Below are 16,454 nucleotides of genomic sequence, written 5' to 3' on the forward strand. Positions count from 1 at the left end.
TTTATATTAATAATTAGTGCACCACCTATAGAAACATAATACTTAGAAATGAATGCATGTACCTCACGAAACACATAAGAAGAAATTAATATATTGCATGTCATTAAAATTAAGAGTATGCTATTCCTTTTTCTAGGCATGCGCCACATGGCAAAACTTTAGGGTATTGCAGCTTGGGATAAAACCTGAAGAACAAAATTATTAGTTAGAAACTTTGGATAACATATATTAAACACCTTTTATTTTGAAGATTTATCAAACAACACGTTATCAAGCAATTTATGATGCACAATATCATCTATTTTGGTTTTTATTTTTATTTTTTTTTGCTATAAAAGAGAGATACATATCTTGCTAACTGGTTGCACCAAAATTATTTTAAAATTTATATATTAAGAAAATAAAATTATTTATGGTTGAATATAAATAAATAAATAAGAAAAAAATGAAATAATTCATTAAGACCTTTGCTTAGGTGAAAGGTTAAATGTATACGGTACAGTACTTTTTCTTCTTTTTTATTTTTATTTTTTATTTTAAAGAATAGTGACACCTGACACTAATTAAATAAGTGAAACACAAAATGAAAGAATTCTTAAAGAATGCACATCATAGTGAAATCTAATGCTCTCACATGTGAGGTTCCTAGACACTTTTTATTTTGAAGATTTATGGCCACCAACATATGAGCAAGCCATTTATGATGCACAATACCATTTATTTTGAGTTTTTTTTTTTTTTTTTGCTCTAAAAGAAATATATATACCATGCTAAGTAATTACACAATAAATATATTAAAAATGTAAATACTAGGAAAATAAAATTAGTTACTTTTTAATATAAATAAATAATAAAAAAAACTAAATAATTCATTAAAACCTATATTTAGGTGGAATGTTTAATGTATAGTACCTATTTTTCTTTCATAAAACAGTGACATATAACACTAATTACAAGATGAGGTGGAATCGTAAATGAAAGAATTCTAAAAAAATGAGTAACATGGTAGAACCTAATACTCTCACACATGGATGTGATTGAGCACCGGTAGGACCTCGTCTTCATCATCTAACATTGCGTCATAGAAAAGTATTCCATTTGAAGTTGACCAATAAATTTGTTTAAAGCTAGGTTTACAATTGAAGTATTGGTCAGTTGACATTTGATCCTCCACAAACAATAGATCTGTAATAAAAATTTGTTAGATCGCAAGACAAGGGCATGTATCCTGGATATGTTCCTCAAGTAACACGGGAAGAAGGCATCCTCATTATGGTTTTTACTTGTTACAATCAGATATAGTACTCCCAGAATATAGGAACTTATACATGCATGTTTAATGTTCTTATCAGATTCTCTTGCTATTTCAAGTTTGAATCCGCGCATGAGTACATCTAAGATGCATGGACAATGCACTAGTTTTAGTGATATACACCCGATGCACTAGTTTTAGTGATATACACCCACTTAATATTTTTTTCTCAATCTCTCGTCCAGTGAGTCAGGGATGTTGCCATTGCTCTTCCCTTACTTCAGCAGTTATAAAAGTTAAAAACTGAAAATACATGCTGCAACTTATCAGCCATCATCTGATCTCAACTACCCAATTAATAGCACTAAAACTAGTGCCATATACAAAAAATGCAGGCAAATCATGTCAAAATCATCATCATCAATTTTTTTTTCCTTGAGGCATTATTATTTTCTGTTATTTACTCATCGAATTTTTTTTTTTTCTTTTTATACTCCAAATGCAGCTGGGAGAATGCCTACCTGATCTGTCACCACATATTTTATTATTATTAATTTTTTTATAAATGGAATTCACCGTTGAATGCAATTTTATTCAGACAAAAATGTTATTAATGCAGAAATTGCATAGTATGATAACAGGGAACCGTTTACCAAAAAAAAAGATAACAGAGAACTCCGCATGTAAATATATCTCAGCAATCTCGTTCAAATTTATATACCTACACAATCTCTTTGATTTACTTCTTTACCGCAGCTTTTATTGCAAATACATTGAAAATCTAGAAAATTATTGTGTACTCTCAGAATACCATAAATACGTACTCCTTTCTCTCACATAAATGATGGGCTCCATTAATTAAATTCATAGTAGGACCCAACATTCATATGAGAGGGAAGAATACGCATTTACGATACCCTGGGAGTATCTAATAATTTTCCTCAAAACTTAAAGAAAAAACATAAAATTAAATAAAAAGTAACAACTTTTGCATGACATACATACTGAAAAAGTAACCCTCTAAAACATTGTACTTAAACCAAACCCTTTTTTTGTTTTTTTTTGAAACATGATAAACGGCATTTTATTTAAATAACTAAAACATTAGATACTTATACCTAACCAAATAAACTAAATAGCCACAAAATAAGCCAGCCAAACACAGATAAACTACCATTAGTACCACACACTTTGCCGCAACTGCCCTATCATTAGTGCCTCTGCCCTTGATTTATGCGTGCTCGTCTTCGACGGTATTTAATTCCAAGATTCAGTTGAGGGAAGATCCTGATAAGAATGTCATCAACGTGTGTGAAATACCATCTACTCCATCTCTTCCAAAACATAAGGGGCACAATGACAATCCCAAAACCAAAAATAAATCCCAGTTCAACACTTACGAAATTCAAATGAATTTCTCCAGAATTCGAATGAGTTTCTTGAAATGTTGGAGGTGGCGATCTTGGAACTAGAGCACAATTTTTATTCAAAGGATTGCCACATAATCCCTCGTTCCCTTCATAGGATGTTCCTGAAAATGTAGCAAATTGCTTGAAAAATGGAATCGGTCCCACCAATTGATTGAATGAAAGGTTTAGAAATGCAAGGAAAGTTAGACTATCTGCAAATTGCATAGGGATATCTCCTGTAAGCTTGTTGCTTGACAAGTCTAATGATTCCAGCTGAGTCAAGTTTCCTAGAATTGGTGGAATGTGGCCAGTAAGAGCATTATGCGACAAGTTGAGAAAAAGTAGCGATTTGAGCGCTCCTAATTCTTCTGGAATTGGCCCATCAAGATTGTTGCAGGATAAGTCAATTGAAGTGAATAGAGTTAGAATCTTAACCAGCTCCATGTCTAGACCTTTACCGGTAACTGTTATCACATTTTGATAATCAATTTCACTGAATTGTAGGATTCTAATTTGGAGGTATTCAAATTGTGATTGGGCAATCATTGCCTTCCAGGCATAAAGGGATTTTCTTGGAAGCCAACCAGTAAAATTGTTTGAAGCTAGGTCTATGATTTGAAGCATCGGCCATGTGTTATTTGGCCCTCCACAATCAATGGACCCATAAAATTTGTTAGATCGCAAGATAAGGACATGCAATGAGGATATTTTCCTCAAGTTACATGGGAAGGCATCCTTTATCTTATTGTTCCCCAGGTCCAAGACCTCCAAATATTTGCAATTCCCCAAAGACTTTGGTACCACTCCTTCTAATAGGTTTCCATTGAGATTTAGAGTTTGTAGACTACAATTAACTGAAAACGAATCATATATATAGCCACTGAGTTGGTTTCTCCTCACATCCAGCACCATTAGAGTCTCACTCATCTCATAAAAGCATTGGGGAGTTGTGCCACTCAATAAATTATTTGACAGATCAAGAACTAGAAGATATGTAGCACTGCATATTGATTCAGGGATACTGCCAGATAATTTATTGTTTGAAAGAAATAAGAAACTAGCGAAAGTAAGGTTGCTGCCAATGCCATCATGTATAACAGAGCTGAAATTATTCCTTGAGAAATCCAGATATGCAGCAGATGCCAGGAGTGCCGGGAGTGGACCCTGGAGTTGGTTGGAGTGAAGTCTAGTACAATCAATGCAGTAGGAAGATTGAGCAAAGGCCCTTCCAGGTGGTTATAAGAGAGATTTAGGTAAAGAAGATTAGTAAGATTCCAATTCCAGTTGGGTATCTCTCCAGGAATCTGGTTAATTGAAAGGTCTAGAAAGGATAATTTGGATTGGTTTCTCAAGAAATCAGGAAAAGTCTTCAAGTTACAAGAAGCCAATTTTAATTTGGAAAGTTGGGGAAAGGAGGATGATGAAGAATTCGTTCCATTATATTCAATCAACAAGCTGTTGTATGAAAGATCAAGATAGGAAAGGTTTCTCAACTGCTGAATCTTATTAAGTTGCAAGGAGCCACTAAAATTGTTTGAAGAAAGTGAGAGAAACTTAAGACCTTGAAGTTCAAAGACAGACATTGGTATTGGCCCTTCCAAGTTGTTGCTACTTAAATCAAGGGTGTCCAGTAGGTAAGAAGAAACAGAAAAGTAATTGAGTTGACCAGAAAATTGGTTGTCGGAAAGCTCCAATTTCTGCAACAATGGAAGGGAAAACAGAGAGACAGGAATACTCCCTCCGAGTGAATTGAAACCTAAGTGAAGGTTAACCAGATTCGGAAGCTCATTCCAATGAGTGGAAGTAATCTTACCTGTCAATTTATTATGAGAAAGGTATATCTGGGTCAAATTCTTGGCCATGCTGAATGATGGAATCGGTCCAGTGAAGCTGTTGAATGACATGTCCAAATAAGCCGACTGAACAAGATTTGCCATAGAGTTTGGGATTGACCCACTGAAATTACAATTAGAAAGATCTAATCTGGACAACATTGTAAGGTTACCAATTGCATCTGGCAGTGCCCCTTGAAGTAGTTCATTATTTAATAAGTCAAGCTTCTGCAGTGTAAGAATTTGCAAGACACTTTCTGGAAATGTTCCTTTCAGTCCACAATAAACGAGATTCAAGGACGTCAAATTTACAAAATTTGCAAAAAATTCTGGAACTGGAGTATTTAAGGGATTACCATGAAGACGAATAATTGAGAGGGACCGAAGCTCTGATAAAGAGGAATCAAAAGGCCCTGAAAGATAACACTGTGACATGCTCAACACCCTTAGATTCCACAGTGAAGAAGATAAGGCCTGACACCATTCATTCCCTGGCGCTGATATATTTACACCATCAAGATAAAGCTCCTTTAGCTCCCCAAAATTCTGAACTAACGTAGCTAAATTTGGTTTCTCAATTTTCAGCATAGAATTACTCAAAAATGAATCGGTAGACAAATCAAGGGTAACCAACCTGTTCAAATTCGAAATCTCTGAGGGAATCTGCCCCGCAAAGCCAGCATTTGATAGGTTTAAACAACTCAAATTTGTCAGATTGCCAAACTCCTGTGGAATCTCAGAGTTGCTGAAATTGTTATAAGCCAAATTCAGGTTCTCAAGATCCAGGAGACTGAAAAGGCTTGAATTGTCAAGTCCACCAGAGATGGATTCATTGAACAGGTTGAGACCAATAACACATCCCTCCTCGCTGCAGGTTACACCTTCCCACAAACAGCAATTTGGACTTTCATTCCAGTGCACCAATTTTTTGGACGAATTATTGTTGAAAATGAGGCTGGTCTTCAATCCGATCAACAAGTCTCTCTGATCGTGAAGACACTGGCCAGACACGACATAGATACCAAAGTTGACAAAAGGTGAGCATATGGGTAACAAGAAGAGACATGAAAAGAACGTAATTTTCATTGGAGTTTGTATAAGAAACACTCCTACAATCAAGAATCGAAAGGGTGAAGAAATTTATGGTTGGTTCAGGTTTATGAGCTGTGGCTCAAGTCAAGGTAGACGCAAAACCAAGACTTTGGCACGGCAACCGGCAGGTCAAGAAGGGGAGGTAGTGTTGGGTGCAAGCACCGTGTGGGTCCAGCCCACATGCATTGGTCAAAAGCCCATGGATTTGGATCCTCTCCATTTCTATTTGAAATGGAGAGTGTCCAAGGACCGGATCTTTTTAAAAAAGATTTGTGGTCAAAAATTCATAATTTAACCCATATCAATTTTAACTGTGGTTAAACACTTGAACTATAGCACTCCTTTTTTTTTTTTTTTGGTTAATCTCACACGCCAATTCCAACGCTTAACTCAACCGAACAAAGTTTACTGGAAAACAAAAATAAAATATAACATTAAAAGAAAGAAGAGAGAGAGAGAGAGAGTCATAGCTGTTTTGGGAGGAAAAAGTGAAAACTAAATAGTCTATGTTTGTTTATTTGAAGGTAACATAGTCGAAGCTTCAGATTTTTTATTATTTTAGAGGAACACATTTCAAAGGTTGTTTTCTTTTTGTTACAACAGCGCACGTCTCTGTTTTTATCTTGCCAAAACAAAGGTACAATAGTACAAGTTTTGGTGCGTTTATATTGCTGTCTCGGTGGCTGGATGCCTATTGGAGTCTATTTGAACTTTTATTTTTAATTTTTTTAGATAAAAATTAAATCTTTACAATAGCTGGATGATACTTGGAGCCTATTTATAATGGCTGCATAGTTTTGAAATTCGAATTGGACCGTAACCGTTAGCCATTGACTAAAATGGTTTTTTTTTTTTTTTTTTGAAGAGGAAACCATCCTCATAATTCATTAAATAGAAATAGAGTCCTGATACAAGGCTTGCACTACAGGTGGAGGGGAATCCTCCAACCAGATTACATCATGTGACCCACCTTTTGCATGCCTAGCTAATAAGTGGGCAACTGTGTTAGCACTCCTTTTAGCAAAGTTGACTTGTGACCAACGAAACTCATTAAGCAGGCAAAGCACATCTTGCAGAATATGGCCAACCCGTGAAGACAGACCCCTCTTTTTCTCCAACGCTGTCATGACCGATTGGTTGTCTCCTTCAACCACCATCTCCCTAAAGCCACACTCGAACGCAAACTCCACTGCACGTCTATAAGCAAGGATTTTAGCTTCCTCACTGCAAGCCGCCGGTGGTCCCTTACCTGAAAGGCAGCCATAACTTCACCTCGTTCATTCCGAATAATGGCTCCAACACCTGAAGCGTCTTCCTCCTTGAATATCGCCGCATCAAAGTTTAGTTTGAACCGGTTCGGGGGTGGTGGTCTCCAGCAAACCGGGTTCGAGCTTAGGGGCGTTGTGACTAAGCGGGAATGAGCATGTCGAAATTCTGCCAAATAATCTTTAGCTCTTCTATTCAGAATACCAGGTTCCAGCAACTGTTTCCCATGGATCAATGCATTCCTTTGATTCCATATTAACCAAGCCTGCACAAGAAATAGTTCGAGCTCATCAACGGTGAGCTTTGCCATCAGTTCCTCCCATAGTTGTAGCATATCCTCCGGACCCACATGGCACTTCTGCAATCTAGCTGAGCAACCAGCCCAAATGTCCTGCGCCACACCACAATTCCATAGTGCATGGATTTCAGTTTCCGATTCCGTCTTGCAAGCTTCACAGCGATTATCTGTAATAATCTGCTTCTTGGACAGATTTACCCGAGTTGGCAGGATGCGACTACAAGCTCGCCAGCCAAAGACCTTAATCTTGTTTGGCACCTTAAGTTTCCACAAAGTTTTCCACACTTCTCTTCCCACAGCTCCCCTAAAGCATTCAGCATAGTTCAATTCCCTCCATGCCTTTTGCACTACACGATACCCCGACTTGACAGAATACTCTCCTGATTTCTCGCCGATCCATACCACTGTATCAGGGATATCTCTAAAACTCAATGGTACACGCAATATGGCTTCAGCATCTTCATGGTGGAAATTCTGCCAGATGAATTCTCGGTCCCACCCCCTAGACTCCGAATCTATTAACTCTACTACTGTCAATTCTTCTTCAATGTTTGGTGTTGGATGGAGCACTCTGTTTGTATTGTAGTTTGGGAGCCAAGCATCATTGAGAACCCGAATGTGGCGCCCATTCCCTACCCTCCAACATGATCCCCTTTGCAAAATATGCTTGGCTGCCATGATGCTCTTCCATGTGTAGGAACTATTTGGTGAGTCAGTGGCTTCAAGAAAATGACTTCGTGGAAAATACCGAGCTTTCAGGCAATGAAACAGCAGTGAATCTTGGTTTTGCATCAACCTCCACCCTTGTTTAGCAAGCATTGCTAAATTAAATTGGTGTAAATCCTTGAAACCCATCCCTCCTTCTATTTTTGGTCTAGCTAGTTTGTCCCAACTCAGCCAGTGAATCTTCCTTTCATTCCCAACTTGTCCCCACCAAAACCGAGCACACATAGCTTGGAGTTCCTCACATAATTTAAACGGCAGCTGAAATACACTCATAGTGTATGTGGGAATTGATTGAGCCACTGCTTTGATTAGAATCTCTTTTCCTGCTCTGGAGAGAATTTTTCCTTTCCACCCTTGTAACTGTTTCCACACTCTATCTTTTAGAAAAGAAAAAGTATGGTACTTACTCCGCACTACCAAAGTTGGTAACCCTAGATAGGCCTCGAATCTCTGCACTTCACTCACATCAAGCATGCCTTTGATCAATTCCCTTTTTTGGTGTGGCGTGTTACTGCTAAAATAGACAGAGGATTTCTCCATATTTATGCACTGACCCGAGGCTTCTGCATATAACTTCAAAATCTCCAATACCTCTCGAGTCTCCTCCTCAGAAGCTTGGCAAAATACAAGGGAGTCATCAGCAAATAAAAGATGCGAGATTTTTGCGGCTCTCCTGCAGATAGACACACCATGAATATGACCCTCCATTTCTGCTTTCTGCAAAAGAGATGTAAAGCCCTCTGCACATAACAAAAATAGGTAAGGTGACAAAGGGTCTCCCTGCCGGAGTCCTCTTGTGGGGGTAATCATTCCATAAGGTTTGCCATTAATCAGTACAGAAAAGGAGGTTGAAGAAATGCAACTCATCACTTTATCGACCCAAATTCCTGGAAAGCCCAATTTAAGCATAATCTGCTTCAAAAAACTCCATTCCACCCTATCATAAGCTTTGCTCACATCCAGCTTCAAAGCTAGATTCCCTATTTTACCCTTTTTCCGGCCATGCATCGTATGTAAAGCTTCATATGCCACAAGAACATTATCTGTGATCAACCTTCCTGGAACAAAAGCACTCTGTGTTGGGGCAATAATGTGAGGTAGGACCTGTTTCAACCTGTTTGCCAAAACCTTTGCAATAATTTTGTAAATAACATTACAAAGGCTAATGGGTCTAAAGTCAGACATTTTAGCAGGATTTTTAATTTTTGGAATGAGAACGATATAAGTATGATTTAGCTCAGGCAACATATGACCATTATTGAGAAATTCAAGAGCAGCAGACACAACAGTATCACCAACAATATGCCAAAATTTCTGATAAAAAAGGGCATTCATACCATCAGGTCCAGGCGCCTTAGTGGGTCCCATTTGAAATAAAGCTGCTTTTATTTCCTCCTCACTGAATTCATTAGTCAAGGTCTGTTGCATTTCACTAGTCACCTTATGCGGAACGGCTTCAAGGCACTCCTCAATTCTTGAACACGGGCTCCTGGAGAATAAGTTATTAAAATACTGCACTGCCACACCTGCCACATCGTCCATATCCTCCACCCAACGACCATCTGTATCCATGATGCCTTGGATAAGATTTTTCTGCCTACGTTGGGAAGCCTTCAAGTGAAAAAATTTTGAATTTTTATCACCATGTTTGATCCAATTAACTCTTGATCTCTGGGCCCAAAAAATTTCCTGCTTTCTGAGCCACTCATCCAATTCTTTGCTAGCTAGAAGAAATTCACATCTATTCTGTTGTGTTGGTGGAGCCCGGTTTAGAGCCTCAACTCTTTTTTGCAAATGTTTTATTTCTTCTACACCTGGATGAGTTTTGGAAGCACCCCATGCTAGCAACTCCGAAGCACATCCACCAATTTTCTTGTGGACGATTTCTAAGGCCGAATTACCCCATCCTCCATTTTCCCAAGCCTCCTGGATCACCTGTTCGCACCCATCCCACAACAACCAAGCTTCTTCGAATTTAAATCCACGCCTCCCCTTGTGCCTAAGTTTCTGCGGTTCCTTATTCTGGAGAATCAATGGCAGATGGTTCGATGTATGTGAGACAATGTGGTTCACAGAGGTTCTAGGAAATTTAGACCTCCACATCTGGTTCGCAACCGCTCGGTCCAAACGTTCCTGTGTGTTGGCTGTCCCTAGCCGCCTATTATTCCAAGTGTATGGATATCCAATAAAACCCAAATCCACCAAATTACAATGCTCCAATGCAGCACGGAATGCATCCAGTTGACGTGGTGGGGCTGGTCTGCAACTTAGTTTTTCCGACGAGTTTAACATCTCGTTGAAATCGCCTATGCACATCCAGGCACCATTAACTAAAGAGCAAATATGGGAGAGGAGAGCCCAGGATTTATACCGGTCTTGTGTTTCTGGCCATCCATAAAAGCCAGTCAGTACCCACTGGAATCCATCACTTTCGGTCACCTTAGCTGAAATTTGGTTGTCCGAAAATTTCAAAACATCTAGTTCGACGTCTGCCTTCCACATTAACGCAAGTCCACCACCAAGCCCCGGTTTTTTAACAACAAATCTGTTCTTATAAGGTAGTTCCTTGCACCAATAATTAATACCTTCTCTGTCCAGCCTAGTTTCCATGAGGAAACAAATAGAGGGAGCTTGTTCCTTCACGATTTTGCGAAGGTTTCGAACTGTCCAAGGGTTCCCAAGCCCTTGGCAGTTCCAGCTGAGGATTTTCATTGTTCCCGGCAAGGGTGATCAATCACCCCCACCGATGTAGAGTCTATTTCACCATCCTCACGTCTAACCTTGGTTCTTTTTTGAGAGCACGCAGCTTCCCCTATTTCACCGCTCACAAACAGAGCATCTTCTCCAATCCTTTTTCCCAACGTAGGCATGCTAGTGGATTTAGTTAACTCATTTGGGCCAACCTCCATCCTGATGACCCTAGTCCACTTACCCATTTGTTTAATGGGCCGTGAAGCAAGCAAACCACCTCCTTATTTCCGTCCTCTAGCCCATAGTCCGTGTCCACCCTCAAATTTGTTTCCGAGTTCCCTGCTTGCACCACCTTAGGCACGTGACTATCCATGCATTCACTATCCTCTCCATGCATTAAAATCAGCACGTTATGATCCAAGCTTTTAGTCACTTGCGCGATACCCTCCGCAATCTTTGGCTGGATATCTGGATCAACCCCGTGAAGCTCGTTGTTACCAGATTGGTTTATGCGCATGTCTCTGGGAGCCAAAACCCTAGCCGCCGTCTTCGCCGTTGCTCCCATCTCACTCCGCTCCACCGTCTGGTTGTCTTCCTTGTCAAACGAATCATCCCCATGCGTACTGGTACGTTGACGCAGAGGAGATCTATTTCTTCCATTGGTTGCTTTCAGCCAATTCCCATACTGGTAGTCCAAAGCAGTAGACCTTTTTGACTCTTCATAATGTGCTGGGCAGTGTCTGAGATCGTGTCCTAGGATCCCACAAAAATGGCAGAACACCGGCAGTCTTTCATACTTGTAGTCAACCCAATGTCTCTCTCCATCCAAGCCTATGAGAAATCCACCTCGCCGGATAGGTTTGGTTATGGGTAAAGCCACCTTAACTCGCAAGAAAAGGTTTTGTTCATCGGTCCGGCGTCGACGTTCAACATCCTCAACGACACCCAATTTATTCCCAATCTCCGTCGCCACCTTCGAAGACATCATATCAAACGGCATCCCCCATATCTGAATCCACATGGTTGCATGCTCCAAAACCACATTTTTAGAACTCATTCCTGCTTTCCAGCGCTTAAGCATCAAAAGTTGGTTATCGAAGCTCCATGCCCCCCCCCCCCCCCGGCAGAATGCGTTCAAGGTCATATTCAGATTGGAACTTGAATTGAAAAAGATTGGAGCCCACCTCCGATATTTGCAACTCCTTATCTAGGCCCCACGCTTTCCGAAGTGTATTTTTTGCAGCTTTTCGGTTATACGGTTTACACGTTAGAAATTTCCCAATCAAGCTTAAAACGCAGCTATCGATTTCCTCCGATCTACCCTCCTCCGAAACCTGAATTGCTTCTTCTTCCTCTGCCGTCAATTTTAGGTTTACCATACTATTAATAACATCTTCAACCATAGTTACTTTCTATCAACACTGAAGAACGTCACCACCCCGTGAAACCAAGACCAGTTTGTGTAACAAGGGAAAAAGGTGAATTTAAAATGGTTAGAAAGGTTTAGAAAAGATGGAAAAAAGGAAGCCCTAGGAGGACCCTAGGGAGATAATGCTCGTTTTCACGAGAGGGAGAGCTCCTACAAGAGGAGAGAAACAAAGGCTAACAAATTCTCCCGACTAAAATGGTTCTTTTACCTCCCAAAATCGACATATATAAATAAGTCAGGAAACCATATGAACCGCGGTCGAACCGCCTGGTTTAGAAACCGTCTCACGGTTCATATCAGAGCTTAACCTTGTAAATTACAGACAGAACCAAAAAGAAATAGCAGTATAAGAATAACTTAACCTTCAATGAATCCATAATCTTTCTCAAAAAAAAAAAAAAAAAAAAAAAAAAAAATCCTTCTACAAGATCCCTCCAAATAGAAAAAGAAAAAAAACTAAATTTTCTCTTACACAGAGCCATAGTGTCCACACTCAAAAGTTTGCCTCCACGTACAAGTTGTCCAATCGACGCGAGTCACAGCTTCGGTCCTTGTCTTCTGCAGCCTCCAGTCGACGACCAGTGAGCAATGGTGCTTGGATCTCTCTTTCTCTCACTGTTCTTTTTTTTTTTTTTTTCCTGAGAACTCTCATTTCATTGTCATTTGTTTGTTAAAGACTTGAAGTCTATCTATCTATTCGGTAAAAATTAGTTTCCACTTTCTAGCTTAAGAAATGATGCCTGCCACTTTGTGTACCACACTCTATCAAAGACCACCAAAAAAAAGAAAAAAAAAATCAGATTTCCACTAATATTGTTATATTTAATTATTAGTTTTGTTGATATTTGTGTACCACGGCAGCTTTTGACTTCATCAACTAACATCTTTAATATTTTAGTAATATTTTATGTTAGATTTAAATTTGATTTCAGTGGTTTATTATTTTTATATATTTGCTGTTTTGCTCTGTTTGGTTGCTTAGAAATTGCAAAAGAACAGAATTAACTTATACACAAAAATTATTCCCTTTGTTTGATCCTATCACGAATTTTTAGTCTAGTGGAAGCTTGTTATTATCTTCTTTTTTTGTTCCTTTGCTTGAAATTTAGTAAAGAAGCATGGGATTCACATTGATGTGTTATGAAGTTGTTATTTTTTAATTTAATTATTGAAATTATATTTGGGTTTGGAAAAAGGCGTATTTTTTGATGAATTTGGCATGTTTTGCAGTTATTCCTACGATGACAGTGCAAGAGCATGCTGGAAACGAAAAATCATGTGTGTGGCATGCCAAAGATTTTGCGGATGGGGAATTGAAGGATGAGCTCTTCTGCATTAGATTTTTTGAATTATTTGCTTCTTTGCGTGCCTGAATATATGTATTAAAAAATTATGTCTCTGAGTAGTCCTTAGCTGTTTCCTTTCTGTGTTTCTGTGAGACGTGTGATATGCTCTTTTAATTATAATTTAAGCTCTAAGTTTAGAGATTAGAGAATCTTAGATATGAAGGTTCTCTTTTTGAGAGCAAATTAGGGGAGTCTGGTTAAGGTATGGATGATAAGTATTTTTGAATTGTTGAAAATTCTTTGGAGATTGTCATGAAGAGTCTAAGATCCAATTTGTTGTCGTAGAAGCTTATTGGTGTTATGTTAATCTGTAAGACAATTGAATGCTTTGTAACTTTGGTGAAGGCTTTGAGAGAAGACTAATTTTGATAGTATTTTTGAGGTTTTTGTACCATATGTGTTGTTTTGATTACATGTAGCTAAAGAAATTCTTGGCAGCTCTTTTACTAGTGGTTTTTGTACCATATGAGTTTTTATTTATTTATTTTTCCTTTCTTAGTTTTCTGATTTTACTTTAATTTTTAAAAGAAAAAACCAAAATCTTGCGATAACTATGATTTATGTTTGGCAGTTTGGGTATTTGCTTTGTTTTAATTTAGGCATTTCGGTTATTTATGGTTTCAATAAAGGTTTTTCGGTTAGAATTTGGTTTTTTCTTAGCGTTTTGTTTGTTTTGGATATTTGAAAGAATTCTGTTCCGCTTCTTCTTTGCAACACCATATAACTAAGTTTAAGCATAACATTGTTAATTATCCTCTTCGAATACTTTTCCTTCCCCAAATACGGTTTCTGTTGTCTATAATTTACTACAATTGCTTTTCCTTAGCACCTGAATTTTTCAATATCTACACTCCTAATCATTAAAACCTACCGATCCACACTTTATTTATTTATTTATTTTTAAAAGCCTTAAAATTAGAGCCCATAACCGTTAATAAACTTTAAACATAGAGCAAAATGAGATAAATAAAGAGAGAGGGAGATAGAAATAAGAAGGTCAGCCCCTCTATCAAGCCAGCTTCCTGCCAACGTGTACCCTCCCACCACTGACTCGCTAAGACTGCTAACAGTAATTTTTCCTCTTTATTTTTAAATTTGTGCATTAAATATGATTTTTTTCCCCCTAAATATGTTATTTGTTCTTTATGAGATGTATATGTGTTGATTGTGATTTTTATGTTGCAAAAGCCACTGAGAGTAGGGAATAATCCTTAAAATTGCTTCTAATATTGTTGCATTTGGATTATTTAAAAGTCATATAAGGCATGGCTTTATGCATAAATTTGTGATGTTTCTTTTGCTGCTTTTACATGTTTGAGATTTTGACATCTTAGTTTTAGATTAAATGATCTATGAGATTTTTCTCCTTCATGTATGTGTGTGTTTTAATGTGCCGTATGTGTTCTATATACTTTCAGCCTCAAAATTTTCATTCGAAGTACTGGCAATTGCAATTTGGAGAACTTAGTCTACCAAAGGATTTAGTTGTTGGGTTTTGAGTTGAATGTATTTGTAGGTAGTTCTTTGATAAGATTATATGCAGCAGTGGTTGCAATAATAATGCATGATGTGTGTTTGATAAAATGCCTGCCTTGAAAAGATTATATTATGTGGAATATTTTGCTAAATGGTTTACTTATTGTAGTAATTCTCTAGAACTTTTTTTGAAATCAAATCAGCATGTGCATGAAATGCTTACTTATTGGATTAATAATAGATTGTTAGTGTTTAATTGGAAGAAAAACTAAGCTTGAAATTGATCCAATCAAACTTATCCAACATAGGCATTTCTGCAGTAGATGCAACTGTTAGGTCCTAATAATGGACTGAAGTTCAAGACTTCAAGTTTTGTACAAGCTGCCTCGAGGTCCACTTAAGTTTGTTGCCTAGGATATATGGTTATTTATATTTGTATAATTGGAGCACGTGAGGATTGATCTGAAAGTATGTATGTAATCAGCTATATGTTCTGATTCAACAATTACAGGGTGTGGCTTCCATGATTGAATTTATGGCCTATGGGACCAAGGTTAGAGTTAGATTTTGGCCTTATTACCAATGTTAACCATGCAATTCATTTTGTTATGAGTTTTCCTTGATAAGTTATTGATAGCATGGTCCTTAGAAATCAACTATTTTTAAATTTGTGATTACCCCTTCCTACTGCTTGCAGTTCATTTGTACAGCCATGTTGTAGTTTTTGAAAGTTTTTGAGCACCATGCTTGGTACCCAAAAAAAAAAAAAAAAAATCAATGTTATGCAGAAGGTAGAAGTGTTTGAGAATATGAAACTGCCTTCAGTACTGTTTCTTTTTTGAGAATTTTTGTTAAGAAGGTCAATGATAGGAGGGTTTAAACCTTTCTCTGCAATTAAGGCCATTGCAACATGTAGGAAAACTCCCCACTTAAAAATCTACCACTTTGTTCTGTTTCTTCTTTCTCCTCGGGTTTGTATCAATTCGTTTTATATTTTCCTTTTGTTTTTATGTAATTAGTAATGTACTTCATATATTATAATTGTTTTCTTAATTTTGTAATCACAATGAAATTAGAGGGTGGGGTTAAATATGATCTGTCATGACTGCATAATATTCTCCTTGAGTTTGGCAAAGATTAGATTTGATTTGATGCAATGATTTTCTATGTTCGGGTTTTTACCAGAATGAGACTAATTTTCAGGATTTATGATGGCTGAACCAATGCTCATGATTGGTGGCAATAATGCTCAACTTAAGTTGCTGCATAACTCATGTTGGTGTTGCTGCTGGAGGCTTAAGTAGCTGCATAATTGCTGGTGTTGTTGTTGCTTAAAGTCAAATTCTTTTTTCAGACACTATATGCTTAAATATAATACATTATTTAAGTCAAATTCTTTTTTAGAAAGAGCATGTAATTCAGAAACTTATCATTATGTTTAGCTATTTAATTCCATGAAATTTTAGGTCAATTGAGCCACAAGTGAAAGGAAAAGATTTACTCTGACTGTGATATTGCTTTAAGCCCTTTCTCTTTCGGGTTTGCTTTCTACTAAATTATCTCTATCTTTATCTTTATCTTTTTTATAATTCTTTTGTTAGCATTGTATAGATTTTCATTATTAACATAACAAAGCA

General features: G+C 37.6%; 1 pseudogene; it reads right to left on the bottom strand.

The window, feature by feature from the left end:
• Positions 1 to 2,282: 2,282 nt before the first annotated feature.
• LOC126692412 (receptor-like protein 7) overlaps positions 2,283 to 16,454 on the bottom strand; it is a 47,162-nt pseudogene continuing 32,990 nt past the window's right edge.

Source organism: Quercus robur, chromosome 7 (assembly GCF_932294415.1).
Source record: "Quercus robur chromosome 7, dhQueRobu3.1, whole genome shotgun sequence".
NCBI lineage: Eukaryota > Viridiplantae > Streptophyta > Magnoliopsida > Fagales > Fagaceae > Quercus > Quercus robur.